The sequence below is a fragment of the Triturus cristatus genome, chromosome 1_1 (genome assembly GCF_964204655.1).
Source record: "Triturus cristatus chromosome 1_1, aTriCri1.1, whole genome shotgun sequence".
In the NCBI taxonomy this organism is placed as follows: domain Eukaryota; kingdom Metazoa; phylum Chordata; class Amphibia; order Caudata; family Salamandridae; genus Triturus; species Triturus cristatus.
Genome location: NC_140579.1, coordinates 348,707,951 through 348,733,097, shown reverse-complemented (window position 1 = coordinate 348,733,097; position 25,147 = coordinate 348,707,951).

The following is a 25,147-nucleotide window of genomic DNA, read 5'->3' as shown; positions in this document are numbered from 1 at the left end:
TGATCCTGAAAAGTAATTCTAACCCTACTTACCAGTAGCTTGTATTTCCTTCCATAGGCTTACATTGACTGGTTTCACTTGGAAATTCTTCTAAGTGTGGAGTTTTGGAACTTTAAAATATTCCTCTAAAATCAGCCAGACTACGAATTCCGATTTACTCACATGTTATCAGGAGAGAACTCAGTGCTGCATCTTTTAGCCCAGCACTGACCCTGAAAAGTAATTCTAAGCATACTTACCAGTAACTTGTATTTCCTTCCATAGGAATCCATTGTGTGGTTTTCAGCAGAGAAGTATCTAAGTGTGGACTTTTGGAACTTACAAATATTCCTCTAAAGTCATCCGAACTACGAATTCCGATTTACTCACCTGTTATCAGGAGAGACCTCAGTCCTGAATCTTTAAGGCCAGTACTGATCCTGAAAAGCAATTCTAACCGTACTTACCAGTAACTTGAATTTCCTTCCATAGGCTAACATTGACTGGTTTCACTGGGAAATTCTTCTAAGTGTGGAGTTTTGGAACTTACAAATATTCCTCTAAAATCAGCTGAACTACGAATTCCGATGTACTCACCTGTTATCAAGAGAGATCCCAGTGCTGCATCTTTTAGCCCAGCACTGACCCTGAAAAGTAATTCTAAGCGTACTTACCAGTAACTTGAGGAATCCATTGTATGGTTTTCAGCAGAAAAGTTTCTAAGTGAGGAGTTTTGTAACTTACAAATATTCCTCTAAAATCAGCCGAACTACGAATTCCCATTTACTCACCTGTTATCAAGAGAGACCTCAGTGCTGAATCTTTAAGGCCAGTACTTATCCTGAAAAGTAATTCTAACCGTACTTACCAGTAACTTCTATTTGCTTCCATAGGCTAAGATCGACTGGTTTCACTTGGAAATTCTTCTAAATGTGGAGTTTTGGAGCTTTAAAATATTCCTCTCAAATCAGCCGAACTTCGAATTCCGATTTACTCTCCTGTTATAAGGAGAGAACCCAGTGCTGCATCTTTTAGCCCAGCACTGACCCTGACAAGTAATTCTAAGCATACTTACCAGTAACTTGTATTTCCTTCCATAGGAATCCATTGTGTGGTTTTCAGCCGAAAAGTTTCTAAGAGTGGAGTTTTGGAACTCACAAATATTCCTCTAAAATCAGCCAAACTACGAATTCCTATTTACTCACCTGTTATCAGGAGAGATCCCAGTGCTACATCTTTTAGCCCAGCACTGACCCTGAAAAGTAATTCTAAGCGTACTTACCAGTAACTTGTATTTCCTTACATAGGAATCCATTGTGTGGTTTTCAGTAGAAAAGTATCTAAGTGTGGAGTTTTGGAACTTACAAATATTCCTCTAAAATCAGCCGAACTACGAAATCCGATTTACTCACCTTTTATCAGGAGAGACCCCAGTGCTGCATCTTTTAGCCCAGCACTGACCCTGAAAAGTAATTCTAAGCGTACTTACCAGTAACTTGTATTTCCTTCCATAGGAATTCATTGTCTGGTTTTCAGCAGAAAAGTTTCTAAGTGTGGAGTTTTGTAACTTACAAATATTCCTCTAAAATCAGCCGAACTACGAATTCCAATTTACTCACCTGTTATCAGGAGATAACCCAGTGCTGCCTCATTTAGCCCAGCAGTCACCCTGAAAAGTAATTCTAAGTGTACTTACCAGTACCTTGTATTTCCTTCCATAGGAATCCATTGTGTGGTTTTCAGCAGAAAAGTTTCTATGTGTGGAGTTTTGGAACTTACAAATATTTCTCTAAAATCAGGCAAACTCCGAATTCCGATTTACTCACCTGTTATCAAGAGAGACCTCAGTGCTGAATCTTTAAGGCCAGTACTTATCCTGAAAAGTAATTCTAACTGTACTTACCAGTAACTTCTATTTCCTTCCATAGGCTAACATCGACTGGTTTCACTTGGAAATTCTTCTAAGTGTGGAGTTTTGGAGCTTTAAAATATTCCTCTCAAAACAGCCGAACTACGAATTCCGATTTACTCTCCTGTTATCAGGAGAGAACCCAGTGCTGCATCTTTTAGCCCAGCACTGACCCTGAAAAGTAATTCTAAGCGTACTTACCAGTAACTTGTATTTCCTTCCATAGGAATCCATTGAGTGGATTTTCAGCAGAAAAGTATCTAAGTGTGGACTTTTGGAACTTACAAATATTCCTCTAAAATCAGCCGAACTACGAATTCCGATTTACTCACCTGTTATCAGGAGAGAACCTAGTGCTGCATCTTTTAGCCCAGCACTGACCCTGAAAAGTAATTCTAAGCGTACTTACCAGTAACTTGTATTTCCTTCCATAGGAATCCATTGTGTGGTTTTCAGCAGAAAAGTATCTAAGTGTGGAGTTTTGGAACTTACAAATATTCCTCTAAAATCAGCCGAACTACGAATTCCGATTTACTCTCCTGTTATCAGGAGAGAACCCAGTGCTGCATCTTTTAGCCCAGCACTGACCCTGAAAAGTAATTCTAAGCGTACTTACCAGTAAATTGTATTTCCTTCCATAGGCTAACATGAACTGGTTTCACTTGGAAATTCTTCTAAATGTGGAGTTTTGGAGCTTAAAAATATTCCTCTCAAATCAGCCGAACTACGAATTCCGATTTACTCTCCTGTTATCAGGAGAGAACCCAGTGCTGCATCTTTTAGCCCAGCACTGACCCTGAAAAGTAATTCTAAGCGTACTTACCAGTAACTTGTATTTCCTTCCATAGGAATCCATTGTGTGGTTTTCAGCAGAAAAGTATCTAAGTGTGGAGTTTTGGAACTTACAAATATTCCTCTAAAATCAGCTGAACTACGAATTCCGATTTACTCACCTGTTATCAGGAGAGAACCCAGCGCTGCATGTTTTAGCCCAGCACTGACCCTGAAAAGTAATTCTAAGCGTACTTACCAGTAACTTGTATTTCCTTCCATAGGAATCCATTGTGTGGTTTTCAGCAGAAAAGTATCTAAGTGTGGAGTTTTGGAACTTACAAATATTCCTCTAAAATCAGCCGAACTACTAATTCCGATTTACTCACCTGTTATCAGGAGAGAACCCAGTGCTGCATCTTTTAGCCCAGCACTGACCCTGAAAAGTAATTCGAAGCGTACTTACCAGTAACTTGTATTTCCTTCCATAGAAATCCATTGTGTGGTTTTCAGCCGAAAAGTATCAAAGTGTGGAGTTTTGGAACTTACAAATATTCCTCTAAAATCAGCCGAACTACAAATTCCGATTCATTCACCTATCAGGAAAGATCCTAGTGCTGCATCTTTTAGCCCAGCACTGACCCTGAAAAGTAATTCTAAGTGTACTTACCAGTAACTTGTATTTCCTTCCATAGGAATCCATTGTGTGGTTTTCAGCCGAAAAGTTTCTAAGAGTGGAGTTTTGGAACTTACAAATATTCCTCTAAAATCAGCCAAACTACGAATTCCTATTTACTCACCTGTTATCAGGAGAGATCCCAGTGCTACATCTTTTAGCCCAGCACTGACCCTGAAAAGTAATTCTAAACGTACTTACCAGTAACTTGTATTTCCTTCCATAGGAATCCATTGTGTGGTTGCCAGTAGAAAAGTATCTAAGTGTGGAGTTTTGGAACTTACAAATATTCCTCTAAAATCAGCCGAACTACGAAATCCGATTTACTCACCTTTTATCAGGAGAGACCCCAGTGCTGCATCTTTTAGCCCAGCACTGACCCTGAAAAGTAATTCTAAGCGTACTTACCAGTAACTTGTATTTCCTTCCATAGGAATTCATTGTCTGGGTTTCAGCAGAAAAGTTTCTAAGTGTGGAGTTGTGTAACTTACAAATATTCCTCTAAAATCAGCCGAACTACGAATTCCGATTTACTCACCTGTTATCAAGAGAGACCTCAGTGCTGATTCTTTAAGGCCAGTACTTATCCTGAAAAGTAATTCTAACCGTACTTACCAGTAACTTCTATTTCCTTCCATAGGCTAACATCGACTGGTTTCACTTGGAAATTCTTCTAAGTGTGGTGTTTTGGAGCTTTAAAATATTCCTCTCAAAACAGCCGAACTACGAATTCCGATTTACTCTCCTGTTATCAGGAGAGAACCCAGTGCTGCATCTTTTAGCCCAGCACTGACCCTGAAAAGTAATTCTAAGAGTACTTACCAGTAACTTGTATTTCCTTCCATAGGAATCCATTGAGTGGATTTTCAGCAGAAAAGTATCTAAGTGTGGAGTTTTGGAACTTACAAATATTCCTCTAAAATCAGCCGAACTACGAATTCCGATTCACTCACCTGTTATCAGGAGAGAACCCAGTGCTGCATCTTTTAGCCCAGCACTGACCCTGAAAAGCAATTCTAAGCGTACTTACCAGTAACTTGTATTTCCTTCCATAGGAATCCATTGTGTTGTTTTCAGCTGAAAAGTTTCTAAATGTGGAGTTTTGGAACTTACAAATATTCCTCTAAAATCAGCCAAACTACGAATTCCTATTTACTCACCTGTTATCAGGAAAGATCCCAGTGCTACATCTTTTAGCCCAGCATTGACCCTGAAAAGTAATTCTAAGCGTACTTACCAGCAACTTGTATTTCCTTCCATAGGAATCCATTGTGTGGTTTTCAGCAGAAAAGTATCTAAGTGTGGACTTTTGGAACTTACAAATATTCCTCTAAAATCAGCCGAACTACGAATTCCGATTTACTCACCTGTTATCAGGAGAGACCCCAGTGCTGCATCTTTTAGCCCAGCACTGACCCTGAAAAGTAATTCTAAGCGTACTTACCAGTAACTTGAGGAATCCATTGTATGGTTTTCAGCAGAAAAGTTTCTAAGTGAGGAGTTTTGTAACTTACAAATATTCCTCTAAAATCAGCCGAACTACGAATTCCGATTTACTCACCTGTTATCAAGAGAGACCTCAGTGCTGAATCTTTAAGGCCAGTACTTATCCTGAAAAGTAATTCTAACCGTACTTACCAGTAACTTCTATTTGCTTCCATAGGCTAACATCGATTGGTTTCACTTGGAAATTCTTCTAAATGTGGAGTTTTGGAGCTTTAAAATATTCCTCTCAAATCAGCCGAACTTCGAATTCCGATTTACTCTCCTGTTATCAGGAGAGAACCCAGTGCTGCATCTTTTAGCCCAGCACTGACCCTGAAAAGTAATTCTAAGCGTACTTACCAGTAACTTGTATTTCCTTCCATAGGCTAACATTGACTGGTTTTACTTGGAAATTCATCTAAGTTTGGAGTTTTGGAACTTTAAAATATTCCTCTAAAATCAGCCGAACTAAGAATTCCGATTTACTCTCCTGTTATCAGGAGAGAACCCAGTGCTGCATCTTTTAACCCAGCAAAGACCCTGAAAAGTAATTCTAAGCATACTTACCAGTAACTTGTATTTCCTTCCATAGGAATCCATTCTGTGGTTTTCAGCAGAAAAGTATCTAAGTGTGGAGTTTTGGAACTTACAAATATTCCTCTAAAATCAGCCGAACTACGAATTCCGATTTACTCACCTGTTATCAGGAGAGAACCCAGTGCTACATCTTTTAGCCCAGCACTGACCCTGAAAAGTAATTCTAAGCGTACTTACCAGTAACTTGTATTTCCTTCCATAGGAATCCATTGTGTGGTTTTCAGCAGAAAAGTATCTAAGTGTGGAGTTTTGGAACTTACAAATATTCCTCTAAAATCAGCCGAACTACGAATTCCGATTTACTCACCTGTTATCAGGAGAGAACCCAGTGCTGCATCTTTTTGCCCAGCACTGACCCTGAAAAGTAATTCTAAGCGTACTTACCAGTAACTTGTATTTCCTTCCATAGGAATCCATTTAGTGGTTTTCAGCAGAAAAGTATCTAAGTGTGGAGTTTTGGAACTTACAAATATTCCTCTAAAATCAGCCGAACTACAACTTCCGATTTACTCACCTGTTATCAGGAGAGATCCTAGTGCTGCATCTTTTAGCCCAGCACTAACCCTGAAAAGTAATTCTAAGTGTACTTACCAGTAACTTGTATTTCCTTCCATAGGAATCCATTGTGTGGTTTTCAGCAGAAAAGTATCTAAGTGTGGAGTTTTGGAACTTACAAATATTCCTCTAAAATCAGCCGAACTACGAATTCCGATTTACTCACCTGTTATCAGGAGAGAACCCAGTGCTACATCTTTTAGCCCAGCACTGACCCTGAAAAGTAATTCTAAGCGTACTTACCAGTAACTTGTATTTCCTTCCATAGGAATCCATTGTGTGGTTTTCAGCAGAAAAGTATCTAAGTGTGGAGTTTTGTAACTTACAAATATTCCTCTAAAATCAGCCGAACTATGAATTCCAATTTACTCACCTGTTATCAGGAGAGAACCCAGTGCTGCCTCATTTAGCCCAGCACTCACCCTGAAAAGTAATTCTAAGTGTACTTACCAGTACCTTGTATTTCCTTCCATAGGAATCCATTGTGTGGTTTTCAGCAGAAAAGTTTCTATGTGTGGAGTTTTGGAACTTACAAATATTTCTCTAAAATCAGCCAAACTACGAATTCCGATTTACTCACCTGATATCAAGAGAGACCTCAGTGCTGAATCTTTAAGGCCAGTACTTATCCTGAAAAGTAATTCTAACCGTACTTACCAGTAACTTCTATTTCCTTCCATAGGCTAACATCGACTGGTTTCACTTGGAAATTCTTCTAAGTGTGGAGTTTTGGAGCTTTAAAACATTCCTCTCAAAACAGCCGAACTACGAATTCCGATTTACTCTCCTGTTATCAGGAGAGAACCCAGTGCTGCATCTTTTAGCCCAGCACTGACCCTGAAAAGTAATTCTAAGCGTACTTACCAGTAACTTGTATTTCCTTCCATAGGAATCCATTGAGTGGATTTTCAGCAGAAAAGTATCTAAGTGTGGACTTTTGGAACTTACAAATATTCCTCTAAAATCAGCTGAACTACGAATTCTGATTTACTCACCTGTTATCAGGAGAGAACCTAGTGCTGCATCTTTTAGCCCAGCACTGACCCTGAAAAGTAATTCTAAGCGTACTTACCAGTAACTTGTATTTCCTTCCAAAGGTATTCATTGTCTGGTTTTCAGCAGAAAAGTTTCTAAGTGTGGAGTTTTGTAACTTACAAATATTCCTCTAAAATCAGCCGAACCACGAATTCCAATTTACTCACCTGTTATTAGGAGAGAACCCAGTGCTGCCTCTTTTAGCCCAGCACTCACCCTGAAAAGTAATTCTAAGTGTACTTACCAGTACCTTGTATTTCCTTCCATAGGAATCCAATGTGTGGTTTTCAGCAGAAAAGTTTCTATGTGTGGAGTTTTGGAACTTGCAAATATTTCTCTAAAATCAGCCAAACTACGAATTCCGATTTACTCACCTGTTATCAAGAGAGACCTCAGTGCTGAATCTTTAAGGCCAGTACTTATCCTGAAAAGTAATTCTAACCGTACTTACCAGTAACTTCTATTTCCTTCCATAGGCTAACATCAACTGGTTTCACTTGGAAATTCTTCTAAGTGTGGAGTTTTGGAACTTACAAATATTCCTCTAAAATCAGCCGAACTACGAATTCCGATTTACTCACCTGTTATCAGGAGAGAACCCAGTGCTGCATCTTTTAGCCCAGCACTGACCCTGAAAAGTAATTCTAAGCGTACTTACCAGTAACTTGTATTTCCTTCCATAGGAATCCATAGTGTGGTTTTCAGCAGAAAAGTTTCTAAGTGTGGAGTTTTGGAACTACAAATATTCCTCTAAAATCAGCCGAACTACGAATTCCGATTTACTCACCTGTTATCAGGAGAGACCTCAGTGCTGAATCTTTAAGGCCAATACTGATCCTGAAAAGTAATTCTAACCGTACTTACCAGTAACTTGTATTTCCTTCCATAGGCTAACATTGACTGGTTTCACTTGGAAATTCTTCTAATTGTGGAGTTTTGGAACTTACAAATATTCCTCTAAAATCAGCCGAACTACTAATTCCGATTTACTCACCTGTTTTCAGGAGAGACCTCAGTGCTGAATCTTTAAGCCCAGCACTGACCCTGAAAAGTAATTCTAAGCGCACTTACCAGTAATATGTATTTCCTTCCATAGGCTAACATTGACTGGTTTCACTTGGAAATTCTTCTAAGTGTGGAGTTTTGGAACTTTAAAATATTCCTCTAAAATCAGCCGAACTACGAATTCCGATGTACTCTCCTGTTAGCAGGAGAGAACCCAGTGCTGCATCTTTTAGCCCATAACTGACCCTGAAAAGTAATTCTAAGCGTACTTACCAGTAACTTGTATTTCCTTCTAAAGGAATCCATTGTGTGGGTTTCAGCAGAAAAGTTTCTAAGTGTGGAGTTTTGGAACTTACAAATATTCCTCTAAAGTCAGCCGAACTACGAAATCCGATTTACTCACCTGTTATCAGGAGAGAACCCAGTGCTGCATCTTTTAGCCCAGCACTGACCCTGAAAAGTAATTCTAAGCGTACTTACCAGTAACTTGTATTTCCTTCCATAGGAATCCATTGTGAGGTTTTCAGCAGAAAAGTATCTACGTGTGGAGTTTTGGAACTTACAAATATTCCTCTAAAATCAGCCGAACTACGAATTCCGATTTACTCACCTGTTATCAGGAGAGATCCCAGTGCTGCATCTTTTAGCCCAGCACTGACCCTGAAAAGTAATTCTAAGCGTACTTACCAGTAACTTGTATTTCCTTCCATAGTAATACATTGTGTGGTTTTCAGCAGAAAAGTTTCTAAATGTGGAGGTTTGGAACTTACAAATATTCCTCTAAAATCAGCCAAACTACGAATTCCTATTTACTCACCTGTTATCAGGAGAGATCCCAGTGCTACATCTTTTAGCCCAGCACTGACCCTGAAAAGTAATTCTAAGCGTACTTACCAGTAACTTGTATTTCCTTCCAGAGGAATCCATTGTGTGGTTTTCAGCAGAAAAGTTTCTAAGTGTGGAGTTTTGTAACTTACAAATATTCCTCTAAAATCAGCCGAACTACGAATTCCGATTTACTCACCTGTTATCAAGAGATACCTCAGTGCTGAATCTTTAAGGCCAGTACTTATTCTGAAAAGTAATTCTAACCGTACTTACCAGTAACTTCTACTTCCTTCCATAGGCTAACATCGACTGGTTTCACTTGGAAATTCTTCTAAGTGTGGAGTTTTGGAGCTTTAAAATATTCCTCTCAAATTAGCCGAACTACGAATTCCGATTTACTCTCCTGTTATCAGGAGAGAACCCAGTGCTGCATCTTTTAGCCCAGCACTGACCCTGAAAAGTAATTCTAAGCGTACTTACCAGTAACTTGTATTTCCTTCCATAGGATTCCATTGTGTGGATTTTCAGCAGAAAAGTATCTAAGTGTGGAGTTTTGGAACTTACAAATATTCCTCTAAAATCAGCCGAACTACGAATTCCAATTTACTCACCTTTTATCAGGAGAGAACCCAGTGCTGCATCTTTTAGCCCAGCACTGACCCTGAAAAGTAATTCTAAGCGTACTTACCAGTAACTTGTATTTCCTTCCATAGGCTAACATTGACTGGTTTCACTTGGAAATTCATCTAAGTTTGGAGTTTTGGAACTTTAAAATATTCCTCTAAAATCAGCCGAACTAAGAATTCCGATTTACTCTCCTGCTATCAGGAGAGAACCCAGTGCTGCATCTTTTAGCCCAGCACTGACCCTGAAAAGTAATTCTAAGCGTTCTTACCAGTAACTTGTATTTCCTTCCATAGGAATCCATTGTATGGTTTTCAGCAGAAAAGTTTCTAAGTGTGGAGTTTTGTAACTTACAAATATTCCTCTCAAATCAGCAGAACTACGAATTCCAATTTACTCACCTGTTATCAGGAGGGAACCCAGTGCTGCATTTTTTAGCCCAGCACTCACCCTGAAAACTAATTCTAAGTGTACATAACAGTAACTTGTATTTCCTTCCATAGGAATCCGTTGTGTGGTTTTCAGCAGAAAAGTTTCTAAGTGTGGAGTTTTGGAACTTACAAATATTTCTCTAAAATCAGCTGAACTACGAATTCCGATTTACTCACCTGTTATCAAGAGAGACCTCAGTGCTGAATCTTTAAGGCCAGTACTTATCCTGAAAGTAATTCTAACCGTACTTACCAGTAACTTGTATTTCCTTCCATAGGCTAACATCGACTGGTTTCACTTGGAAATTTTTCTAAGTGTGGAGTTTTGGAATTTACAAATATTCCTCTAAAATCAGCTGAACTACGAATTCCGTTTTACTCACCTGTTATCAGGAGAGAACCCAGTGCAGCATCTTTTAGCCCAGCACTGACCCTAAAAAGTAATTCGAAGCGTACTTACCAGTAACTTGTATTTCCTTCCATAGGAATCCAGTAACTTGTATTTCCTTCCATAGGAATCCATTGTGTGGTTATCAGCAGAAAAGTTTCTAAGTGTGGAGTTTTGGAACTTACAAATATTCCTCTAAAGTCAGCCGAACTACGAATTCCGATTTACTCACCTGTTATCAGGAGAGAACCCAGTGCTGCATCTTTTAGCCCAGCACTGACCCTGAAAAGTAATTCGAAGCGTACTTACCAGTAACTTTTATTTCCTTCAATAGAAATCCATTGTGTGGTTTTCAGCCGAAAAGTATCAAAGTGTGGAGTTTTGGAACTTACAAATATTCCTCTAAAATCAGCCGAACTACGAATTCCGATTTACTCTCCTGTTATCAGGAGAGAACCCAGTGCTGCATCTTTTAGCCCAGCACTGACCCTGAAAAGTAATTCTAAGCGTACTTACCAGTAAATTGTATTTCCTTTCATAGGCTAACATGGACTGGTTTCACTTGGAAATTCTTCTAAATGTGGAGTTTTGGAGCTTAAAAATATTCCTCTCAAATCAGCCGAACTACGAATTCCGATTTACTCTCCTGTTATCAGGAGAGAACCCAGTGCTGCATCTTTTAGCCCAGCACTGACCCTGAAAAGTAATTCTAAGCGTACTTACCAGTAACTTGTATTTCCTTCCATAGGAATCCGTTGTGTGGTTTTCAGCAGAAAAGTTTCTAAGTGTGGAGTTTTGGAACTTACTAATATTTCTCTAAAATCAGCTGAACTACGAATTCCGATTTACTCACCTGTTATCAAGAGAGACCTCAGTGCTGAATCTTTAAGGCCAGTACTTATCCTGAAAGTAATTCTAACCGTACTTACCAGTAACTTGTATTTCCTTCCATAGGCTAACATCGACTGGTTTCACTTGGAAATTTTTCTAAGTGTGGAGTTTTGGAACTTACAAATATTCCTCTAAAATCAGCTGAACTACGAATTCCGTTTTACTCACCTGTTATCAGGAGAGAACCCAGTGCAGCATCTTTTAGCCCAGCACTGACCCTAAAAAGTAATTCGAAGCGTACTTACCAGTAACTTGTATTTCCTTCCATAGGAATCCAGTAACTTGTATTTCCTTCCATAGGAATCCATTGTGTGGTTATCAGCAGAAAAGTTTCTAAGTGTGGAGTTTTGGAACTTACAAATATTCCTCTAAAGTCAGCCGAACTACGAATTCCGATTTACTCACCTGTTATCAGGAGAGAACCCAGTGCTGCATCTTTTAGCCCAGCACTGACCCTGAAAAGTAATTCGAAGCGTACTTACCAGTAACTTTTATTTCCTTCAATAGAAATCCATTGTGTGGTTTTCAGCAGAAAAGAATCTAAGTGTGGAGTTTTGGAATTTACAAATATTTCTCTAAAATCAGCCGAACTACGAATTCCGATTTACTCACCTGTTATCAGGAGAGACCCCAGTGCTGCATCTTTTAGCCCAGCACTGACCCTGAAAAGTAATTCTAAGCATACTTACCAGTAACTTGTATTTCCTTCCATAGTAATCCATTTTGTGGTTTTCAGCAGAAAAGTTTCTAAGTGTGGAGTTTTGGAACTTACAAATATTCCTGTAAAATCAGCCTAACTACGAAATCCGATTTACTCACCTGTTATCAGGAGAGACCTCAGTGCTGAAACTTTAAGGCCAATACTGATCCTGAAAAGTAATTCTAAGCGTACTTACCAGTAACTTGTATTTCCTTCCTTAGGAATCCATTGTGTGGTTTTCAGCAGAAAAGTTTCTAAGTGTGGAGTTTTGGAACTTACAAATATTCCTCTAAAATCAGCCGAACTACGAATTCCGATTTACTCACCTGTTATCAGGAGAGACCCCCGTGCTGCATCTTTTAGCCCAGCACTGACCCTGAAAAGTAATTCTAAGCGTACTTACCAGTAACTTGAGGAATCCATTGTATGGTTATCGGCAGAAAAGTTTCTAAGTGTGGAGTTTTGTAACTTACAAATATTCCTCTAAAATCAGCCGAACTACGAATTCCGATCTACTCACCTGTTATCAAGAGAGACCTCAGTGCTGAATCTTTAAGGCCAGTACTTATCCTGAAATGTAATTCTAACCGTACTTACCAGTAACTTCTATTTCCTTCCATAGGCTAACATCGACTCGTTTCACTTGGAAATTCTTCTAAGTGTGGAGTTTTGGAGCTTTAAAATATTCCTCTCAAATCAGCCGAACTACGAATTCCGATTTACTCTCCTGTTATCAGGAGAGAACCCAGTGCTGCATCTTTTAGCCCAGCACTGACCCTGAAAAGTAATTCTAAGCATACTTACCAGTATCTTGTATTTCCTTCCATAGGCTAACATTGACTGGTTTCACTTGGAAATGCATCTGAGTTTGGAGTTTTGGAACTTTAAAATATTCCTCTAAAATCAGCCGAACTAAGAATTCCAATGTACTCTCCTGTTATCAGGAGAGAACCCAGTGCTGCATCTTTTAACCCAGCACTGACCCTGAAAAGTAATTCTAAGCATACTTACCAGTAACTTGTATTTCCTTCCATAGGAATCCATTGTGTGGTTTTCAGCAGACAAGTATCTAAGTGTGGAGTTTTGGAACTTACAAATATTCCTCTAAAATCAGCCGAACTACGAATTCCGATTTACTCACCTGTTATCAGGAGAGAACCCAGTGCTGCATCTTTTAGCCCAGCACTGACCCTGAAAAGTAATTCAAAGCGTACTTACCAGTAACTTTTATTTCCTTCCATAGAAATCCATTGTGTGGTTTTCAGCCGAAAAGTATCAAAGTGTGGAGTTTTGGAACTTACAAATATTCCTCTAAAATCAGCTGAACTACGAATTCCGATTTACTCACCTGTTATCAAGAGAGACCTCAGTGCTGAATCTTTAAGGCCAGTACTTATCCTGAAAAGTAATTCTAACCGTACTTACCAGTAACTTGTATTTCCTTCCATAGGCTAACATCGACTGGTTTCACTTGGAAATTTTTCTAAGTGTGGAGTTTTGGAACTTACAAATATTCCTCTAAAATCAGCCGAACTACGAATTCCGATTTACTCTCCTGTTATCAGGAGAGACCTCAGTGCTGAATCTTTAAGGCCAGTACTTATCCTGAAAAGTAATTCTAACCGTACTTACCAGTAACTTCTATTTCCTTCCATAGGCTAACATCGACTGGTTTCACTTGGAAATTCTTCTAAGTGTGGAGTTTTGGAGCTTTAAAACATTCCTCTCAAAACAGCCGAACTACGAATTCCGATTTACTCTCCTGTTATCAGGAGAGAACCCAGTGCTGCATCTTTTAGCCCAGCACTGACCCTGAAAAGTAATTCTAAGCGTACTTACCAGTAACTTGTATTTCCTTCCATAGGAATCCATTGAGTGGATTTTCAGCAGAAAAGTATCTAAGTGTGGACTTTTGGAACTTACAAATATTCCTCTAAAATCAGCTGAACTACGAATTCTGATTTACTCACCTGTTATCAGGAGAGAACCTAGTGCTGCATCTTTTAGCCCAGCACTGACCCTGAAAAGTAATTCTAAGCGTACTTACCAGTAACTTGTATTTCCTTCCAAAGGTATTCATTGTCTGGTTTTCAGCAGAAAAGTTTCTAAGTGTGGAGTTTTGTAACTTACAAATATTCCTCTAAAATCAGCCGAACCACGAATTCCAATTTACTCACCTGTTATTAGGAGAGAACCCAGTGCTGCCTCTTTTAGCCCAGCACTCACCCTGAAAAGTAATTCTAAGTGTACTTACCAGTACCTTGTATTTCCTTCCATAGGAATCCATTGTGTGGTTTTCAGCAGAAAAGTTTCTATGTGTGGAGTTTTGGAACTTGCAAATATTTCTCTAAAATCAGCCAAACTACGAATTCCGATTTACTCACCTGTTATCAAGAGAGACCTCAGTGCTGAATCTTTAAGGCCAGTACTTATCCTGAAAAGTAATTCTAACCGTACTTACCAGTAACTTCTATTTCCTTCCATAGGCTAACATCAACTGGTTTCACTTGGAAATTCTTCTAAGTGTGGAGTTTTGGAACTTACAAATATTCCTCTAAAATCAGCCGAACTACGAATTCCGATTTACTCACCTGTTATCAGGAGAGAACCCAGTGCTGCATCTTTTAGCCCAGCACTGACCCTGAAAAGTAATTCTAAGCGTACTTACCAGTAACTTGTATTTCCTTCCATAGGAATCCATAGTGTGGTTTTCAGCAGAAAAGTTTCTAAGTGTGGAGTTTTGGAACTACAAATATTCCTCTAAAATCAGCCGAACTACGAATTCCGATTTACTCACCTGTTATCAGGAGAGACCTCAGTGCTGAATCTTTAAGGCCAATACTGATCCTGAAAAGTAATTCTAACCGTACTTACCAGTAACTTGTATTTCCTTCCATAGGCTAACATTGACTGGTTTCACTTGGAAATTCTTCTAATTGTGGAGTTTTGGAACTTACAAATATTCCTCTAAAATCAGCCGAACTACTAATTCCGATTTACTCACCTGTTTTCAGGAGAGACCTCAGTGCTGAATCTTTAAGCCCAGCACTGACCCTGAAAAGTAATTCTAAGCGCACTTACCAGTAATATGTATTTCCTTCCATAGGCTAACATTGACTGGTTTCACTTGGAAATTCTTCTAAGTGTGGAGTTTTGGAACTTTAAAATATTCCTCTAAAATCAGCCGAACTACGAATTCCGATTTACTCTCCTGTTAGCAGGAGAGAACCCAGTGCTGCATCTTTTAGCCCATAACTGACCCTGAAAAGTAATTCTAAGCGTACTTACCAGTAACTTGTATTTCCTTCTAAAGGAATCCATTGTGTGGGTTTCAGCAGAAAAGTTTCTAAGTGTGGAGTTTTGGAACTTACAAATATTCCTCTAAAATCAGCCGAACTACGAATTCCGATTTACTCACCTGTTATCAGGAGAGAACCCAGTGCTGCATCTTTTAGCCCAGCACTGACCCTGAAAAGTAATTCTAAGCGTACTTACCAGTAACTTGTATTTCCTTCCATAGGAATCCATAGTGTGGTTTTCAGCAGAAAAGTTTCTAAGTGTGGAGTTTTGGAACTACAAATATTCCTCTAAAATCAGCCGAACTACGAATTCCGATTTACTCACCTGTTATCAGGAGAGACCTCAGTGCTGAATCTTTAAGGCCAATACTGATCCTGAAAAGTAATTCTAACCGTACTTACCAGTAACTTGTATTTCCTTCCATAGGCTAACATTGACTGGTTTCACTTGGAAATTCTTCTAATTGTGGAGTTTTGGAACTTACAAATATTCCTCTAAAATCAGCCGAACTACTAATTCCGATTTACTCACCTGTTTTCAGGAGAGACCTCAGTGCTGAATCTTTAAGCCCAGCACTGACCCTGAAAAGTAATTCTAAGCGCACTTACCAGTAATATGTATTTCCTTCCATAGGCTAACATTGACTGGTTTCACTTGGAAATTCTTCTAAGTGTGGAGTTTTGGAACTTTAAAATATTCCTCTAAAATCAGCCGAACTACGAATTCCGATTTACTCTCCTGTTAGCAGGAGAGAACCCAGTGCTGCATCTTTTAGCCCATAACTGACCCTGAAAAGTAATTCTAAGCGTACTTACCAGTAACTTGTATTTCCTTCTAAAGGAATCCATTGTGTGGGTTTCAGCAGAAAAGTTTCTAAGTGTGGAGTTTTGGAACTTACAAATATTCCTCTAAAGTCAGCCGAACTACGAAATCCGATTTACTCACCTGTTATCAGGAGAGAACCCAGTGCTGCATCTTTTAGCCCAGCACTGACCCTGAAAAGTAATTCTAAGCGTACTTACCAGTAACTTGTATTTCCTTCCATAGGAATCCATTGTGAGGTTTTCAGCAGAAAAGTATCTACATGTGGAGTTTTGGAACTTACAAATATTCCTCTAAAATCAGCCGAACTACGAATTCCGATTTACTCACCTGTTATCAGGAGAGATCCCAGTGCTGCATCTTTTAGCCCAGCACTGACCCTGAAAAGTAATTCTAAGCGTACTTACCAGTAACTTGTATTTCCTTCCATAGTAATACATTGTGTGGTTTTCAGCAGAAAAGTTTCTAAATGTGGAGGTTTGGAACTTACAAATATTCCTCTAAAATCAGCCAAACTACGAATTCCTATTTACTCACCTGTTATCAGGAGAGATCCCAGTGCTACATCTTTTAGCCCAGCACTGACCCTGAAAAGTAATTCTAAGCGTACTTACCAGTAACTTGTATTTCCTTCCAGAGGAATCCATTGTGTGGTTTTCAGCAGAAAAGTTTCTAAGTGTGGAGTTTTGTAACTTACAAATATTCCTCTAAAATCAGCCGAACTACGAATTCCGATTTACTCACCTGTTATCAAGAGATACCTCAGTGCTGAATCTTTAAGGCCAGTACTTATTCTGAAAAGTAATTCTAACCGTACTTACCAGTAACTTCTACTTCCTTCCATAGGCTAACATCGACTGGTTTCACTTGGAAATTCTTCTAAGTGTGGAGTTTTGGAGCTTTAAAATATTCCTCTCAAATTAGCCGAACTACGAATTCCGATTTACTCTCCTGTTATCAGGAGAGAACCCAGTGCTGCATCTTTTAGCCCAGCACTGACCCTGAAAAGTAATTCTAAGCGTACTTACCAGTAACTTGTATTTCCTTCCATAGGATTCCATTGTGTGGATTTTCAGCAGAAAAGTATCTAAGTGTGGAGTTTTGGAACTTACAAATATTCCTCTAAAATCAGCCGAACTACGAATTCCAATTTACTCACCTTTTATCAGGAGTGAACCCAGTGCTGCATCTTTTAGCCCAGCACTGACCCTGAAAAGTAATTCTAAGCGTACTTACCAGTAACTTGTATTTCCTTCCATAGGCTAACATTGACTGGTTTCACTTGGAAATTCATCTAAGTTTGGAGTTTTGGAACTTCAAAATATTCCTCTAAAATCAGCCGAACTAAGAATTCCGATTTACTCTCCTGCTATCAGGAGAGAACCCAGTGCTGCATCTTTTAGCCCAGCACTGACCCTGAAAAGTAATTCGAAGCGTACTTACCAGTAACTTTTATTTCCTTCAATAGAAATCCATTGTGTGGTTTTCAGCCGAAAAGTATCAAAGTGTGGAGTTTTGGAACTTACAAATATTCCTCTAAAATCAGCTGAACTACGAATTCCGATTTACTCTCCTGTTATCAGGAGAGAACCCAGTGCTGCATCTTTTAGCCCAGCACTGACCCTGAAAAGTAATTCTAAGCGTACTTACCAGTAAATTGTATTTCCTTTCATAGGCTAACATGGACTGGTTTCACTTGGAAATTCTTCTAAATGTGGAGTTTTGGAGCTTAAAAATATTCCTCTCAAATCAGCCGAACTACGAATTCCGATTTACTCTCCTGTTATCAGGAGAGAACCCAGTGCTGCATCTTTTAGCCCAGCACTGACCCTGAAAAGTAATTCTAAGCGTACTTACCAGTAACTTGTATTTCCTTCCATAGGAATCCGTTGTGTGGTTTTCAGCAGAAAAGTTTCTAAGTGTGGAGTTTTGGAACTTACAAATATTTCTCTAAAATCAGCTGAACTACGAATTCCGATTTACTCACCTGTTATCAAGAGAGACCTCAGTGCTGAATCTTTAAGGCCAGTACTTATCCTGAAAGTAATTCTAACCGTACTTACCAGTAACTTGTATTTCCTTCCATAGGCTAACATCGACTGGTTTCACTTGGAAATTTTTCTAAGTGTGGAGTTTTGGAACTTACAAATATTCCTCTAAAATCAGCTGAACTACGAATTCCGTTTTACTCACCTGTTATCAGGAGAGAACCCAGTGCAGCATCTTTTAGCCCAGCACTGACCCTAAAAAGTAATTCGAAGCGTACTTACCAGTAACTTGTATTTCCTTCCATAGGAATCCAGTAACTTGTATTTCCTTCCATAGGAATCCATTGTGTGGTTATCAGCAGAAAAGTTTCTAAGTGTGGAGTTTTGGAACTTACAAATATTCCTCTAAAGTCAGCCGAACTACGAATTCCGATTTACTCACCTGTTATCAGGAGAGAACCCAGTGCTGCATCTTTTAGCCCAGCACTGACCCTGAAAAGTAATTCGAAGCGTACTTACCAGTAACTTTTATTTCCTTCAATAGAAATCCATTGTGTGGTTTTCAGCAGAAAAGAATCTAAGTGTGGAGTTTTGGAATTTACAAATATTTCTCTAAAATCAGCCGAACTACGAATTCCGATTTACTCACCTGTTATCAGGAGAGACCCCAGTGCTGCATCTTTTAGCCCAGCACTGACCCTGAAAAGTAATTCTAAGCATACTTACCAGTAACTTGTATTTCCTTCCATAGTAATCCATTTTGTGGTTTTCAGCAGAAAAGTTTCTAAGTGTGGAGTTTTGGAACTTACAAATATTCCTGTAAAATCAGCCTAACTACGAAATCCGATTTACTCACCTGTTATCAGGAGAGACCTCAGTGCTGAAACTTTAAGGCCAATACTGATCCTGAAAAGTAATTCTAAGCGTACTTACCAGTAACTTGTATTTCCTTCCTTAGGAATCCATTGTGTGGTTTTCAGCAGAAAAGTTTCTAAGTGTGGAGTTTTGGAACTTACAAATATTCCTCTAAAATCAGCCGAACTACGAATTCCGATTTACTCACCTGTTATCAGGAGAGACCCCAGTGCTGCATCTTTTAGCCCAGCACTGACCCTGAAAAGTAATTCTAAGCGTACTTACCAGTAACTTGAGGAATCCATTGTATAGTTATCGGCAGAAAAGTTTCTAAGTGTGGAGTTTTGTAACTTACAAATATTCCTCTAAAATCAGCCGAACTACGAATTCCGATTTACTCACCTGTTATCAAGAGAGACCTCAGTGCTGAATCTTTAAGGCCAGTACTTATCCTGAAAAGTAATTCTAACCGTACTTACCAGTAACTTCTATTTCCTTCCATAGGCTAACATCGACTCGTTTCACTTGGAAATTCTTCTAAGTGTGGAGTTTTGGAGCTTTAAAATATTCCTCTCAAATCAGCCGAACTACGAATTCCGATTTACTCTCCTGTTATCAGGAGAGAACCCAGTGCTGCATCTTTTAGCCCAGCACTGACCCTGAAAAGTAATTCTAAGCATACTTACCAGTATCTTGTATTTCCTTCCATAGGCTAACATTGACTGGTTTCACTTGGAAATGCATCTGAGTTTGGAGTTTTGGAACTTTAAAATATTCCTCTAAAATCAGCCGAACTAAGAATTCCAATGTACTCTCCTGTTATCAGGAGAGAACCCAGTGCTGCATCTTTTAACCCAGCACTGACCCTGAAAAGTAATTCTAAGCATACTTACCAGTAACTTGTATTTCCTTCCATAGGAATCCATTGTGTGGTTTTCAGCAGACAAGTATCTAAGTGTGGAGTTTTGGAACTTACAAATATTCCTCTAAAATCAGCCGAACTACGAATTCCGATTTACTCACCTGTTATCAGGAGAGAACCCAGTGCTGCATCTTTTAGCCCAGCACTGACCCTGAAAAGTAATTCAAAGCGTACTTACCAGTAACTTTTATTTCCTTCCATAGAAATCCATTGTGTGGTTTTCAGCCGAAAAGTATCAAAGTGTGGAGTTTTGGAACTTACAAATATTCCTCTAAAATCAGCTGAACTACGAATTCCGATTTACTCACCTGTTATCAAGAGAGACCTCAGTGCTGAATCTTTAAGGCCAGTACTTATCCTGAAAAGTAATTCTAACCGTACTTACCAGTAACTTGTATTTCCTTCCATAGGCTAACATCGACTGGTTTCACTTGGAAATTTTTCTAAGTGTGGAGTTTTGGAACTTACAAATATTCCTCTAAAATCAGCCGAACTACGAGTTCCGATTTACTCTCCTGTTATCAGGAGAGAACCCAGTGCTGCATCTTTTAGCCCAGCACTGACCCTGTAAAGTAATTCTAAGCATACTTATCAGTAACTTGTATTTCCTTCCATAGGAATCCATTGAGTGGTTTTCAGCGGAAAAGTATCTAAGTGTGGAGTTTTGGAACTTTAAAATATTCCTCTAAAATCAGCCGAACTACGAATTACGATTTACTCACCTGTTATATAGAGAGACCTCAGTGCTGAATCTTTAAGGCCAATACTGATCCTGAAAAGTAAATCTAACCGTACTTACCAGTAACTTGTATTTCCTTCCATAGGCTAACATTGACTGGTTTCACTTGGAAATTCTTCTAAGTGTGGAGTTTTGAAACTTTAAAATATTCCTCTAAAATCAGCTGAACTACGAATTCCGTTTTACTCACCTGTTATCAGGAGAGAACCCAGTGCAGCATCTTTTAGCCCAGCACTGACCCTAAAAAGTAATTCGAAGCGTACTTACCAGTAACTTGTATTTCCTTCCATAGGAATCCAGTAACTTGTATTTCCTTCCATAGGAATCCATTGTGTGGTTATCAGCAGAAAAGTTTCTAAGTGTGGAGTTTTGGAACTTACAAATATTCCTCTAAAATCAGCCAAACTACGAATTCCTATTTACTCACCTGTTATCAGGAGAGATGCCGGTGCTACATCTTTTAGCCCAGCACTGACCCTGAAAAGTAATTCAAAGCGTACTTACCAGTAACTTGTATTTCCTTCCATAAGAATCCATTGTGTGGTTTTCAGCAGAAAAGTATCTAAGTGTGGAGTTTTGGAACTTACAAATATTCCTCTAAAATCAGCCAAACTACGAATTCCTATTTACTCACCTGTTATCAGGAGAGATGCCGGTGCTACATATTTTAGCCCAGCACTGACCCTGAAAAGTAATTCTAAGCGTACTTACCAGTAACTTGTATTTCCTTCCATAGGAATCCATTGTGTGGTTTTCAGCAGAAAAGTTTCTAAGTGTGGAGTTTTGTAACTTACAAATATTCCTCTAAAATCAGCCGAACTACGAATTCCGATTTACTCACCTGTTATCAAGAGAGACCTCAGTGCTGAATCTTTAAGGCCAGTACTTATTCTGAAAAGTAATTCTAACCGTACTTACCAGTAACTTCTACTTCCTTCCATAGGCTAACATCGACTGGTTTTACTTGGAAATTCTTCTAAGTGTGGAGTTTTGGAGCTTTAAAATGTTCCTCTCAAATTAGCCGAACTACGAATTCCGATTTACTCTCCTGTTATCAGGAGAGAACCCAGTGCTGCATCTTTTAGCCCAGCACTGACCCTGAAAAGTAATTCTAAGCGTACTTACCAGTAACGTGTATTTCCTTCCATAGGAATCCATTGTGTGGATTTTCAGCAGAAAAGAATCTAAGTGTGGAGTTTTGTAACTTACAAATATTCCTCTAAAATCAGCCGAACTACGAATTCCAATTTACTCACCTTTTATCAGGAGAGAACCCAGTGCTGCATCTTTTAGCCCAGCACTGACCCTGAAAAGTAATTCTAAGCGTACTTACCAGTAACTTGTATTTCCTTCCATAGGCTAACATTGACTGGTTTCACTTGGAAATTCATCTAAGTTTGGAGTTTTGGAACTTTAAAATATTCCTCTAAAATCAGCCGAACTAAGAATTCCGATTTACTCTCCTGTTATCAGGAGAGAACCCAGTGCTGCCTCTTTTAGCCCAGCACTGACCCTGAAAAGTAATTCTAAGCGTACTTACCAGTGACTTGTATTTCCTTCCATAGGAATCCATTGTGTGGTTTTCAGCAGAAAAGAATCTAAGTGTGGAGTTTTGTAACTTACAAATATTCCTCTAAAATCAGCCGAACTACGAATTCCGATTTACTCACCTGTTATCAAGAGAGACCTCAGTGCTGAATCTTTAAGGCCAGTACTTATTCTGAAAAGTAATTCTAACCGTACTTACCAGTAACTTCTACTTCCTTCCATAGGCTAACATCGACTGGTTTCACTTGGAAATTCTTCAAAGTGTGGAGTTTTGGAGCTTTAAAATATTCCTCTAAAATCAGCCGAACTAAGAATTCCGATTTACTCTCCTGCTATCAGGAGAGAACCCAGTGCTGCATCTTTTAGCCCAGCATTGACCCTGAAAAGTAATTTGAAGCGTACTTACCAGTAACTTGTATTTCCTTCCATAGGAATCCAGTAACTTGTATTTCCTTCCATAGGAATCCATTGTGTGGTTATCAGCAGAAAAGTTTCTAAGTGTGGAGTTTTGGAACTTACAAATATTCCTCTAAAGTCAGCAGAACTACGAATTCCGATATACTCACCTGCTATCAGGAGAGAACCCAGTGCTGCATCTTTTAGCCCAGCACTGACCCTGAAAAGTAATTCTAAGCGTTCTTACCAGTAACTTGTATTTCCTTCCATAGGAATCCATTGTATGGTTTTCAGCAGAAAAGTTTCTAAGTGTGGAGTTTTGTAACTTACAAATATTCCTCTCAAATCAGCAGAACTACGAATTCCAATTTACTCACCTGTTATCAGGAGGGAACCCAGTGCTGCATCTTTTAGCCCAGCACTCACCCTGAAAACTAATTCTAAGTGTACTTAACAGTAACTTGTATTTCCTTCCATAGGAATCCGTTGTGTGGTTTTCAGCAGAAAAGAATCTAAGTGTGGAGTTTTGGAACTTACAAATATTTCTCTAAAATCAGCTGAACTACGAATTCCGATTTACTCACCTGTTATCAAGAGAGACCTCAGTGCTGAATCTTTAAGGCCAGTACTTATCCTGAAAAGTAATTCTAACCGTACTTACCAGTAACTTGTATTTCCTTCCATAGGCTAACATCGACTGGTTTCACTTGGAAATTTTTCTAAGTGTGGAGTTTTGGAACTTACAAATATTCCTCTAAAATCAGCCGAACTACGAATTCCGATTTACTCTCCTGTTATCAGGAGAGAACCCAGTGCTGCATCTTTTAGCCCAGCACTGACCCTGAAAAGTAATTCTAAGCGTACTTACCAGTAACTTCTATTTCCTTCCATAGGAATCCATTGAGTGGTTTTCAGCGGAAAAGTATCTAAGTGTGGAGTTTTGGAACTTTAAAATATTCCTCTAAAATCAGCCGAACTACGAATTACGATTTACTCACCTGTTATATGGAGAGACCTCAGTGCTGAATCTTTAAGGCCAATACTGATCCTGAAAAGTAAATCTAACCGTACTTACCAGTAACTTGTATTTCCTTCCATAGGCTAACATTGACTGGTTTCACTTGGAAATTCTTCTAAGTGTGGAGTTTTGGAACTTTAAAATATTCCTCTAAAATCAGCTGAACTACGAATTCCGTTTTACTCACCTGTTATCAGGAGAGAACCCAGTGCAGCATCTTTTAGCCCAGCACTGACCCTAAAAAGTAATTTGAAGCGTACTTACCAGTAACTTGTATTTCCTTCCATAGGAATCCAGTAACTTGTATTTCCTTCCATAGGAATCCATTGTGTGGTTATCAGCAGAAAAGTTTCTAAGTGTGGAGTTTTGGAACTTACAAATATTCCTCTAAAGTCAGCCGAACTACGAATTCCGATATACTCACCTGTTATCAGGAGAGAACCCAGTGCTGCATCTTTTAGCCCAGCACTGACCCTGAAAAGTAATTCTAAGCGTACTTACCAGTAACTTGTATTTCCTTCCATGGGAATCCATTGTGTGGTTTTCAGCAGAAGAGTATCTAAGTGTGGAGTTTTGGAACTTACAAATATTCCTCTAAAATTAGCCAAACTACAAATTCCTATTTACTCACCTGTTATCAGGAGAGATGCCGGTGCTACATCTTTTAGCCCAGCACTGACCCTGAAAAGTAATTCTAAGCGTACTTACCAGTAACTTGTATTTCCTTCCATAGGAATCCATTGTGTGGATTTTCAGCAGAAAAGTATCTAAGTGTGGAGTTTTGGAACTTACAAATATTCCTCTAAAATCAGCCGAACTACGAATTCCAATTTACTCACCTTTTATCAGGAGAGAACCCAGTGCTGCATCTTTTAGCCCAGCACTGACCCTGAAAAGTAATTCTAAGCGTACTTACCAGTAACTTGTATTTCCTTCCATAGGCTAACATTGACTGGTTTCACTTGGAAATTCATCTAAGTTTGGAGTTTTGGAACTTTAAAATATTCCTCTAAAATCAGCCGAACTAAGAATTCCGATTTACTCTCCTGCTATCAGGAGAGAACCCAGTGCTGCATCTTTTAGCCCAGCACTGACCCTGAAAAGTAATTCTAAGCGTACTTACCAGTAACTTGTATTTCCTTCCATAGGAATCCGTTGTGTGGTTTTCAGCAGAAAAGTTTCTAAGTGTGGAGTTTTGGAACTTACAAATATTTCTCTAAAATCAGCTGAACTACGAATTCCGATTTACTCACCTGTTATCAAGAGAGACCTCAGTGCTGAATCTTTAAGGCCAGTACTTATCCTGAAAAGTAATTCTAACCGTACTTACCAGTAACTTGTATTTCCTTCCATAGGCTAACATCGACTGGTTTCGCTTGGAAATTTTTCTAAGTGTGGAGTTTTGGAACTTACAAATATTCCTCTAAAATCAGCCGAACTACGAATTCCGATTTACTTTCCTGTTATCAGGAGAGAACCCAGTGCTGCATCTTTTAGCCCAGCACTGACCCTGAAAAGTAATTCCAAGCCTACTTACCAGTAACTTGTATTTCCTTCCATAGGAATCCATTGAGTGGTTTTCAGCGGAAAAGTATCTAAGTGTGGAGTTTTGGAACTTTAAAATATTCCTCTAAAATCAGCCGAACTACGAATTACGATTTACTCACCTGTTATCAGGAGAGAAC